Source organism: Pinus tabuliformis, chromosome J, assembly GCF_031772625.1.
Source record: "Pinus tabuliformis cultivar Carrire ecotype Pingquan chromosome J, CPIR1, whole genome shotgun sequence".
NCBI lineage: Eukaryota > Viridiplantae > Streptophyta > Pinopsida > Pinales > Pinaceae > Pinus > Pinus tabuliformis.
In genome coordinates, this window is record NC_142295.1 from 1,232,210,339 (window position 1) to 1,232,217,474 (window position 7,136).

Below are 7,136 nucleotides of genomic sequence, written 5' to 3' on the forward strand. Positions count from 1 at the left end.
GGAGCAACACCTGTCCTCCCCACAACAAAATAAATGGCTCGCCAAAATGTTGGGATAAGATTATGAGATCATTTACAATAAAGGGCGCGAAAATAGTGTAGCAGATGCGTTATCTCGCCAATTTGAGGAGAAAGTACCATGCTCGCAATTTCCCTTCCCATTCCAGAATGGATTGAAGAGGCTCGTAGGGAATGGTTTTAACATCCCTAGCTCTCCCAACTCATTAATCAATTGCAGGCGGATTCGAATTCCACCAAGGGCTACTCGTGGTAGGATGAGATTCTTCGCTACAAGGATAGAGTCGTAATATCACCAACATCCACCCTCAAAAGTTGCATTTTGGTAGAACCATCCCCCCTTGCAGGACATTCAGGCTTTCAGAAGACATATGCTCACACTAGAAGATCATTTTTTTGGACAGGAATGAAAAAGGACATCCTTACTTTTGTAGCGGAATGTGATGTCTGTCAACGCCACAAAGGGGAGACAGTCAAAGCACCAAGCACATTACAATCATTGCCCATCCCGACATCTATATGGACGGAGGTTTCTATGGATTTCATTAAAGGTCTTCCAAATTCAGGAAACAAGTCAGTCATCATGGTGGCTGTGGACCGACTTTCTAAGTATGCTCATTTCTGCACCCTACCCCACTCGTTTACACTGACTTTGGTCGCTCAATCTTTCATGGATCAAATCTTCAAATTGCATTACATGCCCACTTCTATTGTGTCTGATCCTGACCCAATCTTCACCAGTAATTTTTGGCAGGAACTCTTCAGGCTACAAGGCACCCAACTAAGACTCAGTACTTCCTATCATCCATAAACGGATGGTCAAACTGAAGCCATCAACAAATTTCTGGAAACCTACCTTAGGTGTTTCACTTCAGAAAAGAAACATCTATGGGTACAATGGTTGCCTCTAGCTGAATGGTGGTATAACACCAACTATCATGCCACCACCAAAGTGACTCCCTATGAAGCAGTTTATGGTCAACTCCCTCCTTCCCCTACTTCTTATATCAAGGGGTGCTCAAAGGTACAAGCAGTGGATCAACTCCTACAAAACCGCACAACCATGCTCACCCATCTTAGAGAGAATCTTCGTCAAGCTCAAAATTGCATGAAGCAACAGGTAGATCAGCATTGCTCAGAGCGCCAATTCCAAGAAGGGGATCAAGTATTTTTGAGGCTGCAACCATATAAGCAAACTTCACTTGAAAGACAAGGGTTGTCATAAACTATCTCCAAAATCTACTACGGACCATATCAAGTACTTCAGCGCATTGGAGAAGTGGCCTACAAGCTAGCTTTGCCACCCACTGCAAAAATCCATCCAATTTTCCATGTCTCATGCCTCAAGAAAGTGATTGGGAACAATTGCAGAATTCAAACCAGTCTACCTAAATTGGATGAAGAAGGGTCAATCTGGCTCCAACCTGAACAAGTCCTAGACACACGAGAACGGCACCTGCTTGGCCGCATGATCAGGGAAGTCCTCGTTAAGTGGAAATACACGTCTCCGGAAGATGCAATCTGGGAACCATCCACTATTCTTCAGCAGTTTCTACAACTTCAGCCTTGAGGACAAGGCTATTCTTAAGGGGGAGGGCATGTTAGGGTCCCACCGTAACCCCCTTATTTATGTAGTAGGATAAAGTCATAGTTATAGTTAAGTAAGGAGTCAATAAAGCCCATATTAATAATTGTAAGTGGTTAACCCACAATTAATGACGGGACCACAGTTAGTTGCAAATGGGCCATGGTATTAGATAGATGGTATTAATAAGAACCATGGTATTGCATGTCTGAGTCATATATAAAGGATAGAGACTCCTTGCGAGGAGCATCGTGTCTTATTTTGTAATCGAGCTCTGCTCTATTGGAGGTTGCCCCCTCGAAGAGGCAAGTGAACATTGCTTTCTGAATAATAAAATACTTGCTCTTGTTTCTCACTATTCTATGTTCTGGGTATATTTCTTCGCATATTTGGTGTCCTGGTAATCGTCTTGCAGGTTAAGAGCATAACATCATTGGATCATTTAGTTATGAGTAATGAGGTCATGTTATGGTCATATGAGAGAATGTATGAGGTCTTTTGTCGCTGCTACAAGCATGTATTTATCAATATATATGTCACTTGAGTCATGGTCATGTGGAGTCTTGGTCCATATGGTCCTTCTTTCTTAGAAAGAAAGAAAATGTTGGAGTATAAGCAGTCACTACAACTTGGAGATAGCATGTGTTCAAGGGGAGCATTATTTTCTCTTATTACTTTAGCCATACATTGTTGGAATTATGGAATGAATTAGGTGTTCATGGTGTGCCTCATACTATGCTATGACAGTTGGGGTTCTTGACCTCATGTTATGTTCAAAGATATTTGGTGGTTGTTGCCATGTGGTTGCTATGGATACTGATGGATTGATGCTTATGTGCATATTGAAGCATATACTTGATGCTACTTATTATTACTATTATGTTGTTTCTCATTGATGCTTCTTGTGGTTGCCTTATGTTGGCATATTCTTGTTGTTGCTTGAGGCATTTGATTTGTTAGTATGCTTCTTGGGATGTTTATTAGATATATGCCTTTCTTCCTACTACTGATGTGGAGATACATGGATGTTTGTTTATGTACATTATTTTTCATCCATGTAGAGATGTATTACTCTAGTATTTATGCTTCAGTTCTTGCTACCTTATCAAATGGAGTTGGCCCTTTGTGTTGACGTTAAAGAGGGAGATATAGAAGATGATGGTATGGAGTTTGTGTATGGTTTCCATCAACTCAAAAGGGGGAGATTGTTTGCATTATGGTGTGCATTGATCCAACTAGCTGAGGTTCGCATTGGTTCATGATGGAAGCTAGCTCATGTTGGCATTGATTTCAACCATTCTAGCCTAGCTTATGTGTAGATGTCATTCATTGTAGCTTGGTTGTAGCTAGTTGACTTGAAATTGGGATGATTGTGTTGGAATTGATGTAAACAATATGATGTCACTCATTTTGGTCAGATGTTAGCATTGGTATGGTTGATGGTTGATGGCACACTAGTTGAGTTGGAAACTAAGTCTTCATGTATGTCTTCATGTCTATACTTATGAGGATGGCTTGTTGGAGTGATGTGTTGGCTTGATGATTATGCTACAAAGTATTGCAGGTCTGTCAGAGGTGTTGCAACTTGTAGAGACAGTTATTGGAGAGTGGAGGAATTTTTGGCACTCTTGCCAACCTTCTTTGTTGGTCGTCTATGTCAATCTAGTAGTGACACTTTGGGAGACATATTTTATCCATTTGCAAATGTGTCATAGGATATGTCAAAGGTTTGGAGGCTTGTACAAGAGCTGGAGAAGATGAACCAACAGGTGGTATAGGTTTAAAGCTTAGGCTTTATTACTTTCCCTTATTCTTTGCCCTAGTCACTCCCTTACAGACTCATGAGAGTGACTAAAAAGTCCCAATCGTTGGGAGATATGCATGTGCCAGTGACAGAAGGTTCCATTCAATTTTAGCCAGTGTCATGTGTGTGGCTAAGGAATTTCACGAGATTTTCTCCGCATTCCTTGGCTATTTGGAAGAACATTAGAAGGAAATTCCTAGAGGCTTCCAAAATCAGTTGTAATGGTCGGAATGTTTTTGAAAATGTAATCCAATGATATTAATCTAAATGGAAATACACCCACGGTATTTTCCCACCCATGATATTTACCCATGGTAATGTAACTAAAAAATGTTATAAATATATGAGCCTCTTTTTTGTAAGAGGACAGATTCTCTCTAGCACAATGTAGTTGCAACTATTATTTTTTGATCTAATAAAAGTTAGTTCATGATTGATTTTTTGGTTTTGGTTACCTTTGTTATTTTATTAGTGCAGAAATTACTCAGATCTTGGGCCCTCCCCAAGATTTGGATCAGTAGTATCAGAGCGGGTTATGAATCCATGGCATTTGGGATTTTCATATCAAGGATTCCTCATTCAAGTTCTCATGGAATTCCTATTTGTTGGGTTGGAGGATTCAAAGGCATTACCTACTACTGAGCAGCTCCTCCACTCCCTTATCATTATCCTAGTCTTGTTTTCACATTCTGTGGAGGAGTGGTACTCTTTGGCTAGCATTCCACATTGTGCTCTCGGCTATCTAGGTCTCCAAAGTTTTGTGAAATTTAGATTCAGTAAGGAATAAATGGGAGGATCTACGCTACTGTATCTCGACAATACTCAACTTGCATGTTCATAATGCCCATGGTGGGTGTTGACATCTATGGTTTCTATCCCAACAACATGAAGGAGCTCTGTGGGTGGTGGATTCAGCTGGGGGCCTTCTGCCCCTTCAACAGAGACCATTCCAATCTTCTGAGAAAATGCAAGGAGAAGTGACCCATACTATCTTAGGCCAAGCGAGCAGTTATTTTTATTTCATTAATAGAAACCTAGGATTAGGAGGACTAAAGAAGTTATGGGTGCCTTGGAAATCAATTCAATATTGATTGTGGTGATGTTTCTCAAAATCTTATTTGGTGTTGATAGTCACAGGAGTTTGGGACCATCCAAGCCTCTTGCTCAGATGAATTTGAAATCCTAGAGTCTAGAGAGTCAGGATTCCCTGGTTGCCACTGTTCCCAAGCATCTAAGTCGGGAGGATGCCGAGAGAATTCTGGTTGCTCGCTGGAAGTTGACTCGATCGTTGGTTAGACAACCTAGGACAGACAATGAAACAGTCAAGTCACAGGGGCACTTTTATATGTGACAAAATATGGTGTTGATCCAACCGGTGCCAGGGACAACACCCAGGCCATCATGGCAGTGATCAACGAGAGCTTCGATGTAGCTACGAGGGGGCACACAATGCCTGGTGTAAGCAACCTCGGAGGCATCGAGATTCTTTTTGAAGAAGGAAATTATCTCATCAGCAAGCCTCTACGGCTACCCAGAAGCGATGACGCTAATGAATTGATTAATGGCAGTACTCTATGGGCTTCAGAAGATTTCTCGGAGGATCGTTACTTGATTGAGCTATGGTCCTCGACCAATGCCAAGATCGATACAATCTTCCATGGGGATGAGTTCACTTCTTCCATGAACAATAATGTCCATCATAGTGCATCATATGAGGACATTTCTCTGCAGGATTTGATGTTGGATGAAAATTTTTGAGGGGGAGGGATTCTAGTGATCAATTCCCTGAGAATCAACATTGATAATTACTATATCTCACATTTCATGTCATATGGCATCATGGTTCAGGGCGAGCATGAGACATTTATCCAAAATTCCTTCCATGGGCAACATATTACCGCTAGTGGAAACCTCAGCGAGAACAGATTCAGTATCATGGGCATAAGTCTCATGGGAAATGAGAACGATGTAATGGATGTTGTCAATTTTTTTGGCTACTGTGGGGATAGAGGTCAATGGGCAAGCCAATATATTCACTGGATTCCACTGCTATAATAAGGTCGCAGCGTTCAAAGGCGTTGGAATCAAACTACAGCTCAGTGAATTGACTCAAATGAGGATTATTAGTTGTTATATGGACTATACTGCCATTAAGATCCCATGCAGCTTGACATTACCAATAGTTTCTTTCTTCACCCATAACTGTGATGAAAGAAGATCCGAGGATAGAAATACCCCAAAATCCTTGTGACCTACTGTGATACTGACAGTGTGTGGCCTATCAAATGGACATCGATAAAGTGTGGGTTTTTGGATGACCCATAACCATGAAAAGTGAAGATTCGATGATAGAGATACCCTAGAATGCTTGTGGCCAACTGTGATACTAATAGTGTGCGGCCTAGTAAATGGACTTCGATGACAATGATTTTGTGTGGTTGACCCATAGTCGTGATGCTAACTATTGATGAAGTAACAGATGCCTACATAGCCTGGGGTGGGAGGGAATGTTTCAAAATAACCCAATTCGAATGTTGCTATGTTGAAATTTGTGAATGTGAAGCAGGTGCCTACTAAAGCGGCGTGGGAGGGCATGTCTCCAAAAGGAACCCACTCTGAATTCTATTCTAGATTTAAAATGGACATAAATCGGTTATTATAACTTAGAATATTTATTATAACCTGTTACAAAATGACCATTTTGCATCTTTCCATGTGTTTGAAATCCTTATCTAGAAACTCTGGAAACTTAGATTCGTGCTGCAATGGTTTCGTCATCACAAAAGTTCTGAACAAATAGTTGATTTTAAATCAGCAATATCTCACTCATTTGAACTCTGATTTGGCCAATTTTTTTTGAATTTGGGTAGTTTTTCGCAAGGAATCTAGCTATGTTATTCATTTTTGTAAATTTTTCACCAAAATTTTTAGATCTGATTTGAAAGCTCACCGCCCCAAAAAATTCTTGCAAAAGAAAAAAAAAATCTTCTCGCTTTGCCCAAGAAAGTGCTCTGTGGAGGTCGTAACAGCAGGGAACATTTTAGGGGCTAATATTTGTAGGTGGGCTAATTTTCCATTTTTTTCCAAAAAAAAGATTCGTTAATTTCCATTTTTTCTAAAAATTATTAGCCCACATTTTATAGTATAAAATTATTTTACCTTAAAAATCACCAAAAATTTATATATACTTATAAAATTATTAGAAATATGAATAACTTTACAAAAATATTGCCAAACATTTTAAAATTTGCATATTAGGGACTAGTAAGATTCGCCAAGTTTTCTAAACTTTAAGAAAAACTTTCATTCTTAAAATTTTCCTTGCGTAACACATGCCCAAGGTTTGTTGAATATTGCTACAAAATTATAAAACTGAAATATGCATCAAACCCTCATTCCCATGGAATCGTAACCAGACTCTGATGCTGCTAATCTAAGTCTTGGGGGGAGGCCCCCAAGGTCTAAACAATTGAAATGGATCTTGGGTGGCAAGGCCCCCAAGGTCTGAAAAATTGAAATGCCAACAGAAAATAAGGAGAACAAGCAATAAAGAAAACCACAAAGAAACCTTTTTATTGAAATAGATAATAGTTGTAAAGGCTAGATTATGGTGGACAATCTATCCTTTTACAAAACACGACTTGATACTTATAGCCTTTTTTTGTTACAATACCACAGGTAAATTCAATGGGTGGGTAAATACGAGGGGTTTATGAATAGCATGGGTTGA

General features: G+C 39.8%; 1 pseudogene; it reads left to right on the top strand.

Annotated features, from left to right (window-relative positions):
• Positions 1 to 4,246: 4,246 nt before the first annotated feature.
• LOC149231593 (polygalacturonase QRT3 pseudogene) lies at positions 4,247 to 5,608 on the top strand (annotated as a pseudogene).
• Positions 5,609 to 7,136: the final 1,528 nt, after the last annotated feature.